Genomic DNA, 21,420 nt, shown 5'->3' on the forward strand with positions numbered 1-21,420 from the left:
TGGTCTACAAGAGCTAGTTCCAGGACAGGCTCTAAAAAACTATAGTGAAACCCTGTCTCGAAAAACAAACAAACAAACAAACAAAAAAAACCCTACTTAATACCCAGAGCCTGACATCACAGAAATGCATGAACTGGTGAGATGAAATGAGCCTGCTACCAAACTTCCTGAGTTTGAGCCCCAGGACCAACTCCAGCAAATTTTCCGTTGACTTTCACAAGTTCATGTCCCAACACATACAAACTAAATAAAAATTTTAATTGAAAAGTAGAGATCAGATATATAATATCAATACTCATATATTTTTTAATGTTTAGAATGGTAAACTGTATAGTATGGTAGACATCTTGATGGCATTTTAAAAACTTTTTAAAAAGATTAGTACTGTGAGTTCCAATTCTAGAATAATATGTGAGGACTACCATGTATCCACTTCCTCTACAAAACTGGTAAATTCATAAATAAAGAAAAACAAATTCTCTGAAAAGTCCTGCAAGCATACAGAAAATGGAACCAATATTCAAGATACTTCCAAGCCAGGGTGGCACAAGTCTTTATAAACCCCAACACTGTGAAAGTTATAGCAAATGGATCACAAATTCACAGCTAGTTTTTGACAATTTGTTGCTGGTTTGGATTTAAGGGCTCATTTTGAGACAGAGTTGTATGTATCCCAGACTGGCCTTGACTAAAGGTTAGTTTCAACTATTAGTCTTTCCGCCTCTACCTTCCTAGTGTGCTGGAATTAGAGATACACCACACACACTTTTTCTATTTAAAATGATGATACATTGTTCCTTATTTTTATGCTTTCTAAAAAGTTGTAATATGGGGCTTCAAATGTAGTAGATTCCCTGTAGAAGAGCATGATTATCTTAGATTTGATGTCCACCACATAAAATACAAAATGCACCTACACTGACAACTATCTTTAAATAACTCCATTTAGGTTTTGAGATCCATTTATTAATTCTTATTACTGATCATAGCTAACCTGAAATAAATACTCATTTCTAAGAAAAGAATATGTAGGTCAATGGCCAAGATATATTTAGAAAGATATATTTAGAATACTTTCTGAATTTCTACCCTGCTTCATTCACTAGCACCCTCCTGTAACCAAACACAAGCATTCTAAACATCTAGACTTCTATAAAAGATGAATTAGACTGCAATTTTAAAGACAAGAATTTTGGGATCAGGCTAGGGCTGGAGCTCACTTGGTATAGTGCTTGCATCCCATACACAAAGCTCCGGGTTTGATGTCCAGCACCACATAAACGGAATATGTTAGGGCATACCTATAATAAACCCTGTCTCAAAAATAAGGCTACTCTTCTATGAGAAGCCCACACTCAACACACCCTGAGTGTATCTGTCTTCTTGCTCAGTGCTTCCCTTACTCGTAACCTTCTGGGGTAGGATCAGTGTTAAAACAGTCATAATAGAGCAAAGCATGGTGGCACACACTATCTGTAACTAATTCCAGGGGATACAAACTCCAGAACTCCAGAGGCAGAGGTAGAAATGGATCCACTTAGTTCCAGGCCAGCCTGGTCTACATACATATCAAGTTCCAGGCCAGCTAGGGCTACATAGTGAAAAAAGGAAAGAAAAAAAATGTTTAATTAACCCAACTCTGCTTCAAATGAAATTAATAAAAGTTTTTATATTACTGAGGACTGAAACAAAGACTCACTCATGCATGCTAGGCAAGAGCTGTACCACTGGACTATGTTCCCAATCCCTTTTTAATTTTATTTTGAGATAGAGTTTGGTTCAATTATTCAGGCTGGCCTTCAACTCACAAGACTTCTACATCAACTTTCCCTGAAGATGACAAATACACAACTACATTCTACAAGGCTTAAAACAGAGTTCTTTAGAATGAAACTTCCTTCAGCCACAGACTCCTTTATTAAACTAAAGCAGGAAGATGAGACGTTTAAGGCCAGCCAGAGTTTTAAAACAAGATCCTGTCTTAAAATAAATAAGTAAGCCAAGGGTTATTTTGTATAAATTCTCAACCCCTACACCTACACACACACACACACACACACACACACACGGGCGGGGGGGGGGGAGAACCTAACAAATTGCCAAAAGTACATTTCCCAAAGGCTGAGGAGATGGCTCAGCAGTTAAGAGCACTAGTTGCTCTTTCAGAGGACCCAGGTTCGATTCCCAGAATCTGCATGGCAGCTGAAAACTATCTGTTACTAATTCCAGGGGATACAAACTCCTGTTCTAGAGCACATAAACATGCAGTGTACAAACATACAGGCAAAATACCCAGCACACACACAAAATAAGCTTTCCTAACTTATTTGAAGGTCGCTATTTAGAATATGGATGTCCACAAATACAGAACATATCTTTTGTGTAAGAAAACATCTACACTTCACCTAAGTATAGTAGATATACTTAAAAGACTAAAGAGGACTGACTGCTCTTTTTTGTTTTGTAACAGTTTCCTCTGAGATTGAAACATTTCATCCTGCAGGGAAGCACCTTAAGCAGCAACTCAAAATAGCTTCAGGAAGTCCCTAAAACCAATCAGATTCCCTAGTCCCTCCTTGCCAGAATAAGCAGTAAAAGCTGAGACCAGATCAACTGCCTGGAGGAAGCAGAAACCAGCTTCACTGCCTGGAAGAGGTTTAGGACACCTGAGGCAAGTGGAAAGGACACTGTGCAGCCTGCTGAGCTGCTTGCAGGCTGTGCAGTGTGCTCCAGGTTCCCAGCTTTTATGTTAGATGAGCTTTGGTGATGCAGCTATCTTTGAGTAATTTCTGCTTGTTTTCTTTCTTTCTGTCTTTTTTTTTTTTTTGGTTTGTTTGTTTGTTTGTTTGTTTTTCAATACAGGATTTCTCTGTGTAGCCCTGGCTGTCCTCGAACTTACTCTATAGACCAAGCTGGCCTCAAACTCACAGATCCTCTTGCCTCTGACTCCTGGGTGCTGGGATTAAAGGCATGTGCCACCACCAACCAGTTACTTCTGCTTCTTTAAGTAACCATTCTCTATATTCCTGTAAGCGACACCAATAAAATTCATGATTCACTAAGTTGTACTTTGGTGGTATCCATACTTTGTTCTGTCATGGATTCTCTATCTGGGGTGAGTAGATGTGTGAGGAGCATCTTCCCAGAAAAAAGTTGTGTATACAACATTTACCCAGACCTACAGTTTCTCTATATGTTTCCAAATAAAATAAAATTTAAGAGCCAGTAAGATAGGGTAAAGTTGCCTGCCACTGAGTCAGACAATCTGAGTTTCATACCCAGATTCCACAAGGTAAAAGGGGAGAACTGACTCCCAAACTGTCCTTTGACCTCCACATTAGTGTTATGGCATGCTTTCACAGATTGACAGACACAGACAGACAATGTAAGAAAAAAAATTAAATAAAATCTAAAGAGCTGGGAATATGGCTTATTGGTAGAATATTTAGATGGTATGTACAAAGTCTTGTATTCAATCCCCAGCACTATACAGCAAGAAAAGTAATAAAAAAAAATAAGGTTTTCTAATGGCTCACAAACATGGATTGCTGAAATCTTATTTTCAACATTGAATTCATTCAGGAGGCTCCAAAATCTTTTATGATGTAGTGTTTTAAACTTTGCTAGCCTAAAACTAGCTCTTTCTTTGTTTTATTCTTTTGTATTTCAAGACAGGGTTTCTCTGTGCAGCCTTGGTTGTCCTGGAACTTGCTCTGTAAAGCAGGCTGACCTTAAATTCAGAGCTCCACCTGCCTCTGCCCACCCCCACTCAAGTGGAATCTAAGGTATGGGCCACCACTACCTGGCTTAAAGCTAGTTCTTTCTAAAGTTGGTTCCTTCTTAAATTTCCAGTCCAATTTAAATTTATTCTTAAAAGTTTCCTTAGGCAGGCGGGATGGCTCAGTAAGCAAAGGTGCTTACTACACAAACCTGACCATCGGAGTTCAATCCCCAGACCCCAACTCCACAAAGCTATCCTGACCTCCACAAGCATACCATCGGACTGGAGTACACATGATCACAGGCACACACACCCCACATGTACACACATGCGTATGAACACATACATACACACACAACAGAGTTTTCTTTAAATATTTCTTGAAGGTTTCCTTAGTACATTCAGGCCATCTCTATAATATATCAGACTAGATGGCTTAAACAGCAGAGCATTTCTCCCAGTTATAGCAGCTAGAAAGCCCAGTATCAAGGTTCTGATAATTCTGGCAGATCTGATATCTAGCAAGGGTCTGCTTCCTGGCTCACAAAATGCTCCTCCTCACTGAATCTTCACATGGTGGAAGGGGCAAGCAATCTGCACTTCTCCAATGCCCATAGCCAATCTAGTCTAAACACTCCTGATCTCATCTAATCTTTCTCTGGCCTCTTTATAAAGGCACTAATCCCACTCATTCTAGCAGATCCCTCATGACCTAATCACTTCCCAGAGGCCTCACCTTTCTAATATCAGCATTGGGGGTTAAGACTTCAACATAAAAATTTGGGGATGACAAAAATTAAGATCATAGCAAAAGGCTTTCATTAAATGCACTAAATGACTTCTCTCATTCACACTCTTAATACATAAAACAAATGGAAAACTAATGCAGTTCATCATGGCAGGGCATATTCAAGAGGCGGAGGCAAGAATTGGGGATAGGGCTCAGCTGGTAGAGAGTGCTTCCCTAACATGCCCTGAGTTCTATTACCAAGACAGAAACTTGGCATGGTGGGACATATCTATAGAGGCAGAAAGATCAGGAGCTTAAGGCCAGCCTGGGCTACAGGTGAGCTTGTTTGAGCACACACAAAAGTACTGATGGGTATGGAGAGGGAACTCAGTGGATAAGAGCACTTGCTGCTCTGGCAGAGAACGTGGGTTCAGTCCCTAGTACCTACATTAAGCAGCTCTTAATGTAACTCCAGTCCCAAGGGGTTCCCATGCCCTCTCCTGGCCTCCAAAGCACCTACATACATACATACACACATATACATATACACATGCACACGTGCACACAGAGTGCACACAGACAAACATCAAACACGCATACATATAAATAAAAATATATTCTAAAAATACCTTTTTTAAAGTATTAAAATAGAATCTTAATATTCTGGCTTATTTTCTCTGAGCACTGATTTTACCTATAAACACAAGGCTTTAGAAATAAATTACTTTTTCAAAACAGCAGCTACAGGATATGTAAACAGTATGTAATGCCCTTGTCTAGATTTATGGCTCAATTAGTACAGACTATTATTATAAACAAATACTATACTACTTTATGACTGTAAATACTGTTTTTAATAACATTCTTGTAAAAACATAAAACCACTATTGTCTTAACTGATTGGGGAAAATTAATCCCTTGCATACTTTAATACTATACTGAAGAAATGGTATAAAAACATAAACAAAAACAAACACACACCTTTGGAATGGCAAGATGGCTCAGCAGGTGAAGACACCTATTGCCAAGCTTGGAAATCTAAGTTTGATCTCTTGGGCCCAGAGGATGGAGGAAAAGACCTGATTCCCACACTGTCCTCTGTCTTATACATACATTTCTCTAACAGCTGGAACCAAGAGCCAAAAAGAAGAAAAAAAAGAAGGAAAAGATTCTTAAGAACAAGCTGTGGCCAGGCATGGTGGTGTATACCTTTAATCCCAGCACTTAAGAGGAAGAGGCAGGCAGATCTGTAGTTCAAGACCTGCCTGGTCTACATGTTGAGTTCAGGGCAGCCAGGGCTATGTAGAGAGAGAGGACTGTCTCAAAAAACAGAAAAAGAAAAAAAGAAAAGAAAAAAAACAGAAAAAGAACAAGTTGTGGGTATTAAGATTATACTTCTGCAGTCCCTTTGTCTGGGTTATTAAAATGTATAATAAAAACGATCTAGTGTGGTGGTTCATGCTTTTAATCCCAGCATTGAGAGGTAGAGGCCAGTGAATCTGAGTGCAAGGCCAGCCTGGTCCACATATCAAGTACTCAGGTTTTAAAAAAAAAAAAAAAAAAAGTCAAGTAAAGATGTCTGCAGATTCTAGTTTGGGAGTTCTGTTGTTTTTTAGGCAAAGCCTCATTATACAGCCCTGGAACTTGATATGTGGACCAGGCTGGCCTGTACTACTGGAACTTGATATGTGGACCAGGCTGGCCTGTACTACTGGCTTTGCTCACTTAGTCTTTTTATCACAAGAAACAAGAGCAGAAAACATGGAGACAAAACTAGAATGAAGCAAGGCTTTCAAACAGTGCTGTGCATCTGCTTCCTTCCTGCTGCTCTGGGAACTGATTGCCACAAAAAAATTTAATGTATTTCACAGGCTAGGTTCACAGGATAGGTATAAAGTTTTGATGACGAAGAGAATAACTAACTGCCTAGGATGGGTTCCAGCTCTAACACAGGAAAAAAGTGAAAGACACGTTATTTTACCCATTGTTAAGACAAGGTGGCTCTTGGTGCAGTACTGTAATCAGGCAATGACACACCTGCAATTCCAACACACAAAAGGCACAAGCAGGACTGAGTTCAAGTACGTCCTGAACTTCAGAGATTCTGTCTTTAAAAAAAAAAAAAAAACCCAAGGACTAGGGCTGAAGAGATGGCTCAGAGGTTAGGAGTACTTGCTGCTTGTAGAGGACCCAGATTTTGCTGCCAGGACCTGAGTGGTGGCCCACAACCCAAACCTCTAATTCCAGGGAATTCTATACCTTCTTCTGGCCTCCACCAGAACACATAGTGCACATACTTACGTGCAGGCTAAATATTCACAATAAATGAATAAATGAATGAATGAACGAATGAACGAATGAATGAATGAATGGCAAGGCCTAGAGGTGTAGCTCATTAAGCAGAGTATTTACCCAACATGCACAAAACCTAGGTTTGATCTCCAACATCCCCATACACACACGCACGCACGCACGCACATAGTACAGACAGCTGTGAAATGTTTTAAGTGGAGAATTGCAACACTAGCCATCATCTAAGAATATTAATACCTGACTTATCTAATTTCCCAGACTATAGTCACAACAAATACACTGCTTCAAAAACTTGTTTTTTAAGTCAGGACTCTGTGTAGCCCAGATTAGCCTTGAACTCTTGATTTTTCTGCTTATACCTCCCAAGTGCTAGAATTACAGGCATGTGTCACGAAGCCCAGTAACAAAAACACTCTTAAGTACCAACACATCAACAACTTTGTCTTCCAACAACTTTCAGTTATTTGCAAGGATTTTAGGCTAGTTTTTCAAATGAGAATATGTAGCACAGATAATGTGAACTGTGCAGGAAGCAAAGATTAGAACTGAAATTAAAACACCTACAGAATTGCAACGAGCTCTCTGCTCCACAGCAATGCATCCTTCCCCAACTCTCAGAGGGAAGAAATTAAAGAGGTTACAAACAACACACCACACACAGACAGACTCCGAACTGGAAATGATGAAACAAAAGAAATTCATTAATGGAACTGGACAATGACCACCAACAGCAGCTAACATCACAGACAAAATAAAATATGTGCCTCCTGAGGCAAGCACTCAACATTAACTATAAAGTCTCCTAGCCATCCAAGGGAAAAAAAAAAAACTGACAAAGACTATACATCACAGAAACTGAACCAGATCTACTTTCTTTTTTTTTTTTTTTTTTTTTTTGGTTTTTCGAGACAGGGTTTCCCTGTAGTTTCTAGAGCCTGTCCTGGAACTAGCTCTTGTAGACCAGGCTGGTCTCAAACTCACAGAGATCCGCCTGCCTCTGCCTCCCGAGTGCTGGGATTAAAGGCGTGCGCCACCACCGCCCGGCCCCAGATCTACTTTCTAAACAGAAGACATCAGTTAGCAACACACAAGCCAGAAGAACATGCTTACCACCATTGCAGGAATAGAACTAACAAATTCAGACTACCGGAAAGTTTCAGTTTCTTCAGAAATGATGTGTAAAGAAAAAGAGAGGAATTAGAGATTACTACAAGTATGAAGACTGCATTTGGCACTTGGTCTAAATAACAATATGCTTATGAGATAATGAAGAACCCTGAATGCTCCCATATGACACTAGAAATTATTAAACTTACTATCCTTCACTGTGATTAACAGTTGTTGGTCTTTCTTACCGTGAGGGTGAAGGTGACTGGGAAGTAAGTGCTAAATGGTTGGAGTACATAAAAGAAACACTAAAATTAATAAAGCTGAATGGAGTTATCAGTAACATGCTGGATCTGCCCTAACAAGCTTGGAAATATAAACTGTCAGACTGCAACCACGAAGGCAACTTTGCATGCCTGCCAGTCAACCTTTCCTCCACTGATACAAGGCCTATAAACAGGCCAAGAGTGATATTAGCTGCTCAAATCACTTCATACTGCAGATACTACCGCTTCTAGCATGTACCTGGCCCTCCACCAGGACTGTGAACAAAGCAGCATCAGGCAGGAGGCGAAGGAAGTTACCAACTGCAAAAAGCACTGCAGCTGAGGAGGAATCCTAAAGCACTCATTCTAAAGCACCATTACCATAAATTAAAAGTATTTAAGACACAAACTTTACATTTCTTGATTTAAGATTTTTGCTCTTGCCATTTTCTAGCTTTCCCAGAAGATGGCTCAAAAAGATGGGTCACCATATAAGCACATATGCTGGGCCTCAGGTCCCTAAGAAAAATGAAAAAAATGCTATCAAAAATCTATCTACTATACATGCCCTCAGGCTAATAGCAAGTTGTTCTGTATTTGCAGCAGGGAAAAACAAACAATACTTGAAGATTAAATGTTGATTTAAGAACACGCGTCTCGGTGTTGGAGAGATGGCACAGTGGTTAAGGGCTCTTGCACAGAGTTCAGTGCCAGCACCTATTACCAGGAAGCTCACAATTACCTCCAGCTCAAGTTCTAGGGCACGCAGCAACCTCTTCTGACCGCAAGCAACTGCACTTACATACCTTACATTCACGCACACATACATTTTTAAAAAGTAATTAAAAATTCTTTTAAAAAGTAAAAACTAAAGGCATGGTGGCAGACACCTTTTAGCACTAGGAAGGCTGCAAAGCAAGTTCCAGGTCAGCAAAGGCTACATAGTGAGACTTCACCTGAGAAAAAAAAATAAAAAGAATATGCCTCTCACCTAGGAATGGTAGTGCAGGCCTATAAATCAAGCACTTGGGAGTAGAGGCTGGAAGATCACAAATTCAAGACGAGCTTCAGTTCTATAGTTAGAGTTCATCCTGAGCTATGTTAGACACCACACACACACACACAAATTCATTAAAAAAATTAAATCTTTTTATCAGATGGACATGGTGATTCATTCCAGTATTCTAGTATCCCAGATGCAGAAGACTGCCTCGAGGGCAAGGCCAGCTTGGGGTGAGATCCTGTCTGAAAATAACACAAAACAAAAACACCCAACCATTAAAAAAATAAACACCTTTTTACTTTGTGCTGTGCATGAGGGTTTGAGCACCACAGCATCCGTATGCCCACAGGCAGTCAGAAGACAACTTGCAGGAGTCCACTCTCCTTTCACCATGTGAGTCCCCGGGATCAAACTCAGACAGTCAGGTGTCGTGACTGGGCCTCTATCTGCTGAGCCACCTGACAGCCCCTTTATTTGTTAGGGGAGCAGGGTCTTACAAACACAAAGCTGACTTAAACTCACCTAGCAGCTGAGGATGACCTTAAACTCTCAAACTTCTATCTTCCAAGTAATGGGATTACAGGTGCGTACAATACTTGGCAAAAAAAAAAGTTTCTATACTAGGATAAAACTAAGGCAGACACCTCAACATAAAGCCAGCCACACTGAACCTTATAGAGGAGAAAGTGGGAAGTACACTTGAACACGTTGGCACAGGGAACCACTTCCTAAATAGAACCCCAGCAGCACAGACACTGAGACAAACAATTAATAAATGGGACCTCCTGTACAGAGGTCTCATCTCCAAAATATACAAAGAACTCAAGAAATTGGACACCAAAAGATCACATAATCCAATAAAAAAAAATGGAGCACAGACCTAAACAGAGAACTCTCAACAGAGGAATCTAAAATGGCTGAAAGACACTTAAGGAAATGTTCAACATCCTTAGTCATCAGAAAAATGCAAATCAAAACAACTCTGAGATTCCATCTTAGGCCTATAAGAACGGCCAAGATCAAAAACACTGATGACAACTTATGCTGGAGAGGTTGTGGGGAAAAGGGAACACTTCTGTACTGCTGATGGGAATGCAAGCTGGTACAACCCCTTTGGATGTCAGTGTGGCGATTTCTCAGAAAATTAGGAAACAACCTTTCTCAAGACCCAGTAATACCACTTTTGGGTATATATCCAAAGGATATTCAATCGGGCCACAAGGACATGTGCTCAAATATGTTCATAGCAGCTTTGTTTGTCATAGTCAGAACCTGGAAACAACCTAAATGCCCCTCGACCGAAGAATGGATAAGGAAAATCTGGTACATTTACACAATGGAGTACTACACAGCAGAAAAAAATAACGACATCTTGAATTTTGCAGGAAAATGGATGGAGCTAAAAACATTATTTTGAGTGAGGTAACCCAGACACAGAAAGACAATTATCACATGAAGTCACTCATGGGTGTTTTATTTATTTATTTATTTATTATGTATACAATATTCTGTGTGTATGTCTGCAGGCCAGAAGAGGGCACCAGACCCCATTACAGACGGTTGTGAGCCACCATGTGGTTGCTGGGAATTGAACTCAGGACCTTTGGAAGAGCAGGCAATGCTCTTAACCACTGAGCCATTTCTCCAGCCCCATGGTTTTTAAACATAAAGCAAAGAAAGCCAGCCTACAAACCACAATCCCAGAGAACTTAGACAACAATGGGGGCACTAAGAGAGACTTACATAGATCTAATCTACATGGGAAGTAGAAAGTAGAAAAAGACAAGATCTCCTGAGTAAATTGGGAGCACGGGGACCTTAGGGGAGAATTGAAGGGGGGAGGGGAAAGGCAGGGAGGGGAGCAGAGAAAAATGTGGAGCTCAATAAATATCAACAAAAAATGTATTTTTAAAAAACTAAAGCAGACAGAAAACACACTTTAAAATCAACTAGATGAGGATTTTGTTAACACAGAAAGGAAAACAACCTTGTTCTCCTAGAGTTTTATACTCCACACCCAACTTCCCTATCCCTAATACCTTTATCTAATTATAAAGCAGCTAACAAAATACTGACTCTAAACATCATAAAAAGTTATTTCTAGGGACTGGAGAGATGGCTCAGTGGTTAAGAGCAATGGCTGTTCTTCCCGAGGTCCTGAGTTCAATTACCAGCAACCACATGGTGGCTCACAACCATCTGTAATGAGGTCTGGTGCCCTCTTCTGGCGTGTGGGCATACATGGAGGCAGAATGTTGTATACATTAGATAGATTAGATAGATAGATAGATAGATAGATAGATAGATAGATAGATAGATAGATAGATAGATGATAGATAGATGGATAGATAGATAGATAGATAGATAGATAGATAGATAAAGTTGTTTCTAAAAATCTGACAACTCCATTTACAAAAAATTCTAATGTTAGTGATCTTAGTTCTGTAATGTCAGCCATGCCAATAGAAACTCAATTTACAGACTAACCACAATTCTAAACACATTCTTAGAAACAGCTGCTCCAGGGCTCCAGGGCTGGAGGGATGGCTCCGCAGCTCAGAGTGTTGACTGTTCTTCCACAGGACCCCAGTTCAGCCCCCAGCACCCACATGGAATTTTACAACTGCCTGTAGCTTCAATTCCAGCAAACCCAACACCTTCCTCTGGTCCTGTGCAAACACAAACTGATGGCACACATTTACACAAATAAATACATACATATAAACAAAAATAAGAATAAAATCATTTTTAAATTTTTCAATATAGCAGTGGGCATAGTGGCACGTGCCTTTAACTAAGATGGATCTTTGTGAGTTCAAGGCCAGCCTGGTCTACGAAGTGAGTTCCAGGAAATTCAGGGCTGTTACCAGAAAAACCTTGTCTCAAACTGCCCCCCCAAATTAATATAGCTAGTCCAAAAATATTAACAGGTTTACCATTGATGCTCTTTGAACAACCACCCAAACTAATTAATTAATACACAGACCTGAATTCAGGAGGAAGAAATGCAATTTACACAACAACTGGCCGTACGTACATTTAAAAAGGTACCCAGTCACTTGTTTAAAGCTTAGGGTTTCTAAAGAAGATGCTGCTTTCAACACCCTACTGAAGACTGGCTCAGAGAGGAAAAGAACAGCTTTGGCCTACAATTGCTGTGAGTGCTGCCCCTTACTGTATACTTCCTCTGCTCACATTCTAAGGCAGGAAGGGGACTTAGGAATCATCTGGTTCACTAGAATCATTTCCTTAGCTAGAAACAATTTCTTTATCTGCGTACCCATTCCCACCAGCACTTCAGCATTCAGTAAATGGGGTTTTAAGTTAACTGCTTTGTAAAATTCACCCATATTCACACCAAGTAGGATTTGCTGATAAGACTTACTTTTCATTAATCTTCATCTAATAACTATGAAAAAATTCCAGGTAAATGTGTAAATAAAGCCAAGTTCATACTTTGTGAATTTACAATACCTATTGGCTGAGTAAAGACAAATTCCTTATTTTAAATAAAGACATGAAAAAGAACAGAGTTACATTTACAGAAACCAAGTCAAATCGAGAAATCCCTGAATAGAACTGACCAAATCTGTCATATAGGCTAAAGTATTTTAAAATCACATTAGGAACTGTCAGCTGCTGTTACTACTTCTCGAAAAGTTTGTACATATGTGTGTATGCATACATGTGTGTACGAATGTATATATGTATGTTTCTCATGTTTCCTCTTCTAGTAGTGCAGAAACACTGAAAAGAAGAGTGTTTCTTAGCTCGCCCTGTTCCTTCCTTTTACAAGGCCCTGTAGGCTGAGTGTGAAACCCTAATGAACAGCCATCCCGCTCTTCTGAGATGTTGCCCACACTTCCCTTAAGTTCAGTAATGAGTTCTGAAAGAATTAAAATAGGTATATTTAAAAGACAAAGACTAACAAAAACTTTTTATAAAGTTTCATGACAACAGTCAAATTCAAAGCAACTAAAGAAAAATAACTACCAGGGCAGTGAGACACTTTGTCCCTCTTTGTACCACTTTGTGGTAGTGACCCAGACACTCATATACTGATCACTTGGTACCTAGTTGGTGAAACTGTCTGGGGAAGGATTAAGAGCTGTGGTCTTGTTGGGGCAGGCGTGTCACTGGGAGTGGGTTTTGAGGTTTCAAAAGTTAAGGCCAGGACCAGTCTCAATCTCCCCGTCCCCTTCTCTGGCTCCCAATCAGGATGCACTATCTTAGCCACTGCTCCAGAGCCTTCCTGCCTTTCACCCTGCTCCCCATTACAATGATCGTGGACTTCCCTCTAAAACTGTAAGCCAAGTCTCCATTAAACACTGCTTTCCTCTATAAACTGCCTTCGTCATGATGTCTCTTCACACCAATAGAACAGTGACTAATACAGCAACCAAACCTGACAACCTGACTGTGATCCAGGAGCTCACATGGTAGAAGGAGAGAACAGATTCCTACGAGTTGTCTTCTTACCTCCCCACTTCGTCAGACACACACACACACACACACACACACACACACACGAAGTAAAGAGCTAAAAAAGTCTTTAAATTAAAAAAATCTATCAAATTTCTTTAGCCTGATGATCAAGGATCAAAGCAAATTTAGTAGGAACAGGGCAGTGAGAGCTCAGTGACAGTTTGCTTTCCTAGCATACACAATACCTGGGTTCAATCTCCGGCACTGGGGAGAAAACTGAAAACAAGACCAAAGACTTCCTAGGCTACTAAGAAGGCTTAGCGGGTAAAGGAACTTGGTACCAATCCTGAAGAATTTCATCCCTGGAACCAACCAACATGGTTGTCCCTGCTCTCCATACAAGCATTATGACACACACAAATAAATAAAAAGGAAAAATAAATAAATCAAAGAAATTCCTACTTCATCAGACATATAGTAGTTTCTACCAGTAATTCCCACACTCTGAACACTAAATAGAGGATCACAAATCCCAGGCCAGCCTGGGCTAGATGACTCTGTCTTTGAGTTTTTATTCCAACTGAGGCGGGAAGGGACATCTTAAAGGAAAATTCACAACCCATTAGCAAACTAAGAAACCTTCAGAACTTGGCCCTATCTCTATTTACCACAGCCACCCCTCTGAAAGTTCAAGGCTCTGGCTACACCAAGCAACTCAGAATTTGATAATCATGATTCCACTTAGGCTGGTTCCTTTCAGGAAGCTTTTCTGGAAACTTATCTCAAACTTTTAAGTACAAAAATGTTGAGGCTTCTTGAGCTTGCTCCATCACGGCTCTATGGAACTGCTGGCAGGCACTAACAATCAAGTTTCAGGCTAAGGATAAAGAGGTGACATGTAAGGCCAGAGTGTGGTGGTACATACCTTTAATCCCAGCACTGGGAAGGCAGAAGCAGGTCAGCCAAGACTACAAAACAGATGTCTCTCTCTGTCTCTCTCTCTGTCTGTCTGTCTGTCTGTCTCTCTCTCTCTCTCTCTCTCTCTCTTTCTCTCTCTCTCTCACACACACACACCCCACATGAATATTTCGTCTTTTTCTCCATATCTCTCTAGATATCACCATTTTACTCATGTTATTATCTCTATTTCATTTTGTCCACATAATTATAGTTAACAAAAAAAATTGAGCCCTAAATCTTTATTAAAGTAGTATATTAAAATCACTGAGTGTGGTCAGGAGACAGAGGCAGGTAGATCTCTATGAATTCGAAGCCAGCCTGGTGTCTATATAGTGAGTTCTAGACCAGCCACAGCTATATAAAGAAACCTTGTCTCAAAAAAAAATTAAAAAATAAAAAAGTAATATACTAAAATCAGTATGCTTCAAGAGAACACACATTAACAATATATTTTTAGCTTTTGCAGAGTTTCGAGCGTACGCCTAGTTACATGCAGGAAAATAAAAGTCTAAGATAATTATTAAAATTACCAAAATAAGGATTGGGTTACTACTACATCCAAGCTTTAAAATGGGAGAAAAACACTCAACTTGTCCATCCAGCCTGTATATTTATGCACACGTTGGAGCAAAACTGTACGATTAGGGATCCCAGCAAAACAATTTCTTGAATAATGAATAACTACACAAGCTCACAGAAATTATTAGTTATGTAGTAAATAGATTTGTTTTTGAAGTTCAGTCCCACACTATAACCCAGACAGTCCTGAATCCCACTGTGTCTCCCATGTTGGCCTTGAACTCAAAGCAATCTTCTTGCCTTAGTTTGGATTACAGGCATTAAGTCATCATACCTGGCTCAGTAAAGAGATTTAAAGTATCAATACCAAAAATATAAATATAAAGAAATTCAGAAGTATCAATGTCAACACAAATACTATGAGCAAATTCTTTAAAGGCCATACACTGAGCACAGAGCTCCAGCAGAATTGCATTATATTTGAAAGTTAGTTTAACTTATCTTTATCATGTAGGGCTTGAATTAGTCACATAAAACAGTCTCATACGAATGCATGTAAAGAGTAAATAATGCCAGGAGTAATGGCACATGCCTGCAAGCCTAGCACTTCAGAGGCAGAGGTAGAGGAACTGCTACAAATTCATGGCCAGTCTGGACCCTGCCCCTCCCTGTCACATACACACCAAAAAAAGTTGAACAACCTGAATTGTGAACTTAATATGAAGCAAATGATGGACAAGTTTCTTGTTCCAAAATCCAATCCACTTTCCACAAAGTTGAGGGGACGTCCCATTAAGAATCTTACTTATGGAGCCAGCAAGATGGCTCCGCAGGTTAAAGAGAATTCCCAGCAATCCTTGGGAAAGAACCAACTCCCACAGACTCCTCTGACCTCCACTTAATGAAACAATGCCATCACCCAAACATAAAACTTTCATTCAAATTGAAAAGAAATTCGAGCACTCAGGAGGCTGAGGCAAGAGGACTGAGACTGGCCTCGGCTACAAGGTGAGACTCTAAGAAGTGTGCCAGACTCAGTCCTCTCATCTTTCAGATTTCATACATTTACTTTGGTGTTTACACCTACGTTAACATGAAGCAGGGCAGGGTGACAAACTCTAGCATTTGGAAGGTGGAAGCAGAAGAATCAGGAGTTCAAAACCAGCCTGTGTTACACAAGATCCTGTCATAAACACACTCTCAGTGTTTGGCGGAGGGTGAGACAGAAACAGAGTGTAGGTTGTCATATTAAGAATACAATATTACACAGTAGTGGTGGCATTTGTCTTTAATCCCAACACTTGGGAGACAGAGACAGCCAGAGCTACATAGAGAAACGAAGTCTTGAAAAACCAAAACCAACCAAAACAACAGCATCACTAAGAAGCACTCTAAAAAAAATCAATTTATAGGTTAAAAATATTTTTCTTTCTCATGTAATAAAAATGAATTAAAATTTCATTCAAATTATTTTGAAAGTATGTGGGTCACTGAAGTCAAGTCCAATTTGGCTTCCTAAATTCCAATTTAATTAGTAATTACATATTTATCGACAATCTACTATGCACAATGCACTCTACTTAACATTGTATTAGCATATAAATACGGTTTCCAAAACAGAAAGAAAAAAAAAAGGTCACTACTATAATTCTTCAAGATAGCAGAATATACACATCAACTCTAAGTCTAAACTGCTAGTTAAAACAAAGGCTCTGATTACTGGAGAAATCCAGATCGCCAGAATCAGCAAAACTACATTACAAGGTTAACAGCCTCCATCCTTAAAATATCCCAAGAGGAAAAAAGAGTGATTCAAACGGGTTAGCATGCGCCTAACGATACTACAGAGTAATAACCTCAGCAAACGGTCAGATGCATTAATAATTAAGTGGCTCAACCTTTACAAAGCGTCATCAGTAAGAATTTCACCCAAATGGATGCAAAGATTCAGAAACAAAAAAAGCGCAAGCGGAGAACTGCAAGCACAAGCGGTCCGTAAAGGATCTGGAAAGGCTTCACGGGTCCATTCCTTCAACCGCTGAGCCTCTAGGTTGTGCTAACGACGGGGTAGTTAAAGGTGAGAATGAATGGCATACCAATCGGATGGGGGGGGGGGGGAAGGGGAACGGACCGCTCCATGAAAGAACACAATACGCTACAAAAATGAGTGCTTTAAGATATACGGTGAGAAATTATACTGGAGGCGGAGGACTAATAATCTGGGAAGTCTGGGAAGGCAAGAGTCCTTAATCGGGGGTCGTCAGATTACATCTGCGCTGGCCTTCAACTAAAGTTGACAAACTCGCAGGTCAATGTCGGAGACCCAGGCGCACTGATTCGGGGCATCTGGGGACCGCCAGTCGCGGGAGCGGCCAGAGGCCGGTACCAAGCCTGGGAAGCCGTTTCTCGCTCCCCCAAGGCCACCGCCGGAGGGGGCTCTCCGCGGTTCGGGTCCCCGCCGGCGTCCACTGCCGAGCTGGCGGGGCTGTCGCCTCCGCCGCTCCCCGGGGCCCGAGCTCGGGAAAGTTGTTCCAAGCCAACTCTGCGGCCTGGGGGCTGCGGTCCCTCCAAGCCGCCGTCCTCTCGGGGCCAGCGGCCGGGGGGGAGGGCACTTCGGCGGGTAGAGGACGCGAGGGTCACCCGCGGCGAGGCGAGCGAGGGGTCCGGGCCGCGCCTCCGCCGTCGCGACCCCACGCTCGGACGCCGCAGAGCCCTCTCAGCCCGGCCCGCTCCCCTCAGCCTCCGCAAGCGCCTCGCCGGATCGGCACGAAGCCTCCGCCCCGCGGCTCGCCCCGCAGCCGAGGCCACTACCCCGCGCCCCTCCGTGCCTCACCTGCGCCCCGCCGTCCGTGCCTCCTAGCGGGCCCCGCGCGCCCCGACGGGGCACGCGCCCACCCCGGGCGACGCAGACGGGCCGCTGACTCGGGCCGCGGCGGCCCCGCCGCCCTCTTCCTCCTCAGACAACTCCCAGCGGCGAGCGGAGGAGCGCGGCTGGAGGCCCGGCGGGGGGGAGGGGGTCAGAGTAAAGCTCGCCGCCTCCGCAGCCTCCAACACCAATTCCCTTCAGTCGTCCGCGCCGCCCCAAGAAAATGTCACCAGAGGCCGTTCCGCTCTGCGCCTCACTTCCGCCCGGAACCACAGAGCAGCGCCGGCCGGCTAGAGCGGCCGCCGCAGCGGCGGGAACCCGTAGTGCCTGGCTGGCGGCCGGGAGCAAGCCGCGCAGCGCCATCTGGCGGCGGGGGCGGACGCGCGCACGCCCTCCGGTGAGCGCGGGTTGCGGCGCGCCCGCTTTCCGGGCTTTTCGCGCGGACCCCCTGCTGCTGTGCTCGCCACCTCCATCCAGAAACGTCGGTCTCGGTGAGCCGAAATGCCAGGCAATGCAAACCAAGGCCAACGCCTTAAGAGCACGGGAATCCGCTTCCCGAGCGCTGCTCAGTTACTCACCCGCTCGCGAAGCTTTTCCGAAGGAAGCGCACGATGTCTGAATCGTAGAGTCCGGCAGGGTGTCCGCTCCCTCCTCTGGTCACTCCTCTCCCACGGGAGCAAACAGCTCGGCTCCGGGAACCGCTCAGCTCCGACACCCGCACTAACGTCTTGTTCAAGTTTCAGCTCGGGAACGACGCGGGGCTGGCGGCTAGCGCGCCACCTGCTGGCGAGACCGTCCTCCAGGGGCCCCTGCTCGGCCCCCACACGCTTCCGACGCCCAAAATTCCACCTCTGCAGAGTCACTCCGGGGTTTGGCGCGCCCTGGGGAGGGTGACACACTCCTCTGTTAGTTTGGCAGACCTGTCCTTCAAATGGGGGCAGGGAAAGTGCGAGACTCGGGACCCGGAGAGAATGGGATGGGTTTCCACTTGGCAAGTGAAGAGAGCTCCAGAGACCGATGCTGAGGACAACCTTACGATGCAAGGTCTGATTCCCTAAAAGCATCGCAGGTTTTAGAGGAGAGGAGGGATATAAAAGGTTTGAGAAGAAAATGATTGCTATCTGTATCCCTCCCCCTTTAAAAAAAAAAAAAAACAGGAATTAAACTGATCCCTCTGATCCCTGTTGATGAGAGGCAACTGCTCCACCCCTGAGCTCCGTCTCCAGACTTTTTTCTAATTTTGAGACAAGGTGGTCTAGCCGTTTTCCTAACTGGTAAAGATCTGCTCTGATTTCTGGTAGCAGAGTCTGGAGACAACACACACCCCGAAAAGAGAAGGGAAAGATGAGAAAACATCCGCCTTTGACAAGAGACTGAAGGTAAACTGGATTTGGTGCCTGCCGTGTTTCTGCATCCTTCAGTGGGAGTTCCTTTTCTACAAAGAAACCATCGGCCCAGCGACTGGTGGGATGAGGGTGAAGGCTGCCTGCGAAGAGCTCTCCCCTGGCTGGTTATTGCCCTGCATCTCACACTCCAGACCAAGACCCCCGAACCTGGGACCCACTCTGCCTTCGGAGCTTCTGTTTGCTATGGGATGTGACCGCATCCTCTCCGACAGCATCTGAAGGAAAAACGTTCACAGTCAATGTCTGTTAATAAATTGCCTCCGTGTAAGAAAAAACAAGTGAAATCTTGGGTGAGATACCTCAAAAGGAGATTTGGAAAAATCTAAGCAGTGGGCCCACACCTCCGTCAGCATCAGCTCCTTCTATAGACTAGGTCGCTCTGCTCCCCAGCCCCTCCGGAATTTGTTTTTATCACCATCTTGTTATTTGGGGGGTGGATGCTCAGAAGACAACCTTGGGAGTCTGTTCTCCACGATGGGCTCTGAAAGTCAAACTCAGTCAAACTTCCAAGGCAAGCACAGTTACCCACCGAGTCTTCTCGCCAGGCCTTTCTCAAGACTTTTTAAGTATGTTTCATTCACATATAACTGCACTATTTATGGGTGCCGTGCACCATTTCAAAACACGTATGATGCCGGGCGGTGGTGGCGCACGCCTTTAATCCCAGCACTCGGGAGGCAGAGGCAGGCAGATCTCTGTGAGTTCGAGGCCAGCCTGGTCTACAAGAGCTAGTTCCAGGACAGGCTCTAAAAAAAAAAAAAAAAGCTGCAGAGAAACCCTGTCTCTAAAAACAAAAAAAAAAAAAAACAAAAAAAAAAAAAAAAAAAAAAAAACACGTATGATGTAATGGTCAGATCAGCGTAACTGGCATATCCATCACCTCAGACTTTTTTTTGTATTGAGGATATTTAAAATCCTTTCTACTGCCATTTTATTCAGTTTATTGTCGCCAACCATGGTTGTCCCACCCTGCTGATGGAAGACAGTGTGAGCTGCTCCTCCTGTTCAGCTGCACCCCTGCACCTCTCTCTACATCTGGCCCTCCCTCATGTCTTCCCCAGCCAAAACATGGCCATCCCATGACCACCTTGGTGGCCATCCCATGACTACCTTGGAGCAGAAGTAGCTTTGGCCCTCTAGTCGTGGCCACGCCCCAGAACAATACAGTGGCAACTAGGTCTGTGGGAACAGTAAGGGGACTGTTAGCACACCTCAGTAAAAGCAGGGGTGTGCCTTAGGACCTTGTTAGCACATCCAGGTGGTGCCTTTTGACCTTAGCCTGGGATTTTAGGCATAACTCCTCCTTGCCCTGCCCCACCTCCAAGTTGTCCCATGATCTTGGGGATTTCTAGGATATATATACATACATACACATGTGTATTGTGTATATATACATATGTGCATGTGTTATAATACATGTATATACGTGTGATGGGAGAGGGTGATAGAGCGTTAACTGAAGGCAGGACTCCATGGGACAGCTTCCCTGAGGCCCCCACTCTACGACGAGGTATAGGACCTTTCAGTGACGAAGCTGTTTTTGAATCACCCAAGCTCCTGTAAGTAACCCCTCATGCGTGTTCCTCTCGTATATAAGCCAGGAAACTCCTTGGTTCACTGAGTTGGACTTGGGTGTGATCATTCCTTGGATCTGTCACAGGTATCCTATTTTTTTCCATACTTTTCCCCCCAGAAAAGTTAATGTGGCGACATTTAAGTGAAAGCATACATACAAAGTTTCAGCACTTGTCCTGTGGTCCCTGACATATTGTATTTAATATCCAAAACCTCCAAGTTGCGAGAAATGGTAGAATTTTATTTCATGGCTGGACAATATTCTCCTCTGTGTATCACTTTCATATCTTGTAAATAGAGCTGCAATAAACATGCAGATATTTCTTTGATATGCTGGTCCCATTATATGTATGTGTATATATATATTTATATATGTTTTATATATATATATATCCTATACAGTTCATTCATTTTTGCTAACTGGCATTGGCACAAGAGCTTTCCAGTCCTAAGTAAATAAAGTAAGGGAATGAAGGGAATGAGATAATAACAGCTTTTATGACTCACTGTATGACAGAATCCGTGCTAT

The 21,420-nt window shown here is 42.8% G+C and overlaps 1 protein-coding gene across 3 annotated transcripts in view; it reads right to left on the bottom strand.

Annotated features, from left to right (window-relative positions):
* The window catches only part of C5H18orf25 (chromosome 5 C18orf25 homolog), a 67,811-nt gene extending 49,179 nt beyond the window's left edge, over window positions 1-18,632 (bottom strand). Inside the window, exon 1 of one of the 3 annotated variants that reach the window (XM_038331184.1) lies at window positions 18,489-18,632. The gene's annotated coding sequence lies outside the window, so the exon portion shown is untranslated. Of the gene's footprint in view, window positions 1-17,877; window positions 18,134-18,488 lie in introns of those variants that run through there. The other 2 variants (XM_038331183.1, XM_038331185.1) reach the window with 2 other exon arrangements.
* Window positions 18,633-21,420: the final 2,788 nt, after the last annotated feature.

Source organism: Arvicola amphibius, chromosome 5 (assembly GCF_903992535.2).
Source record: "Arvicola amphibius chromosome 5, mArvAmp1.2, whole genome shotgun sequence".
Lineage (NCBI taxonomy): Eukaryota > Metazoa > Chordata > Mammalia > Rodentia > Cricetidae > Arvicola > Arvicola amphibius.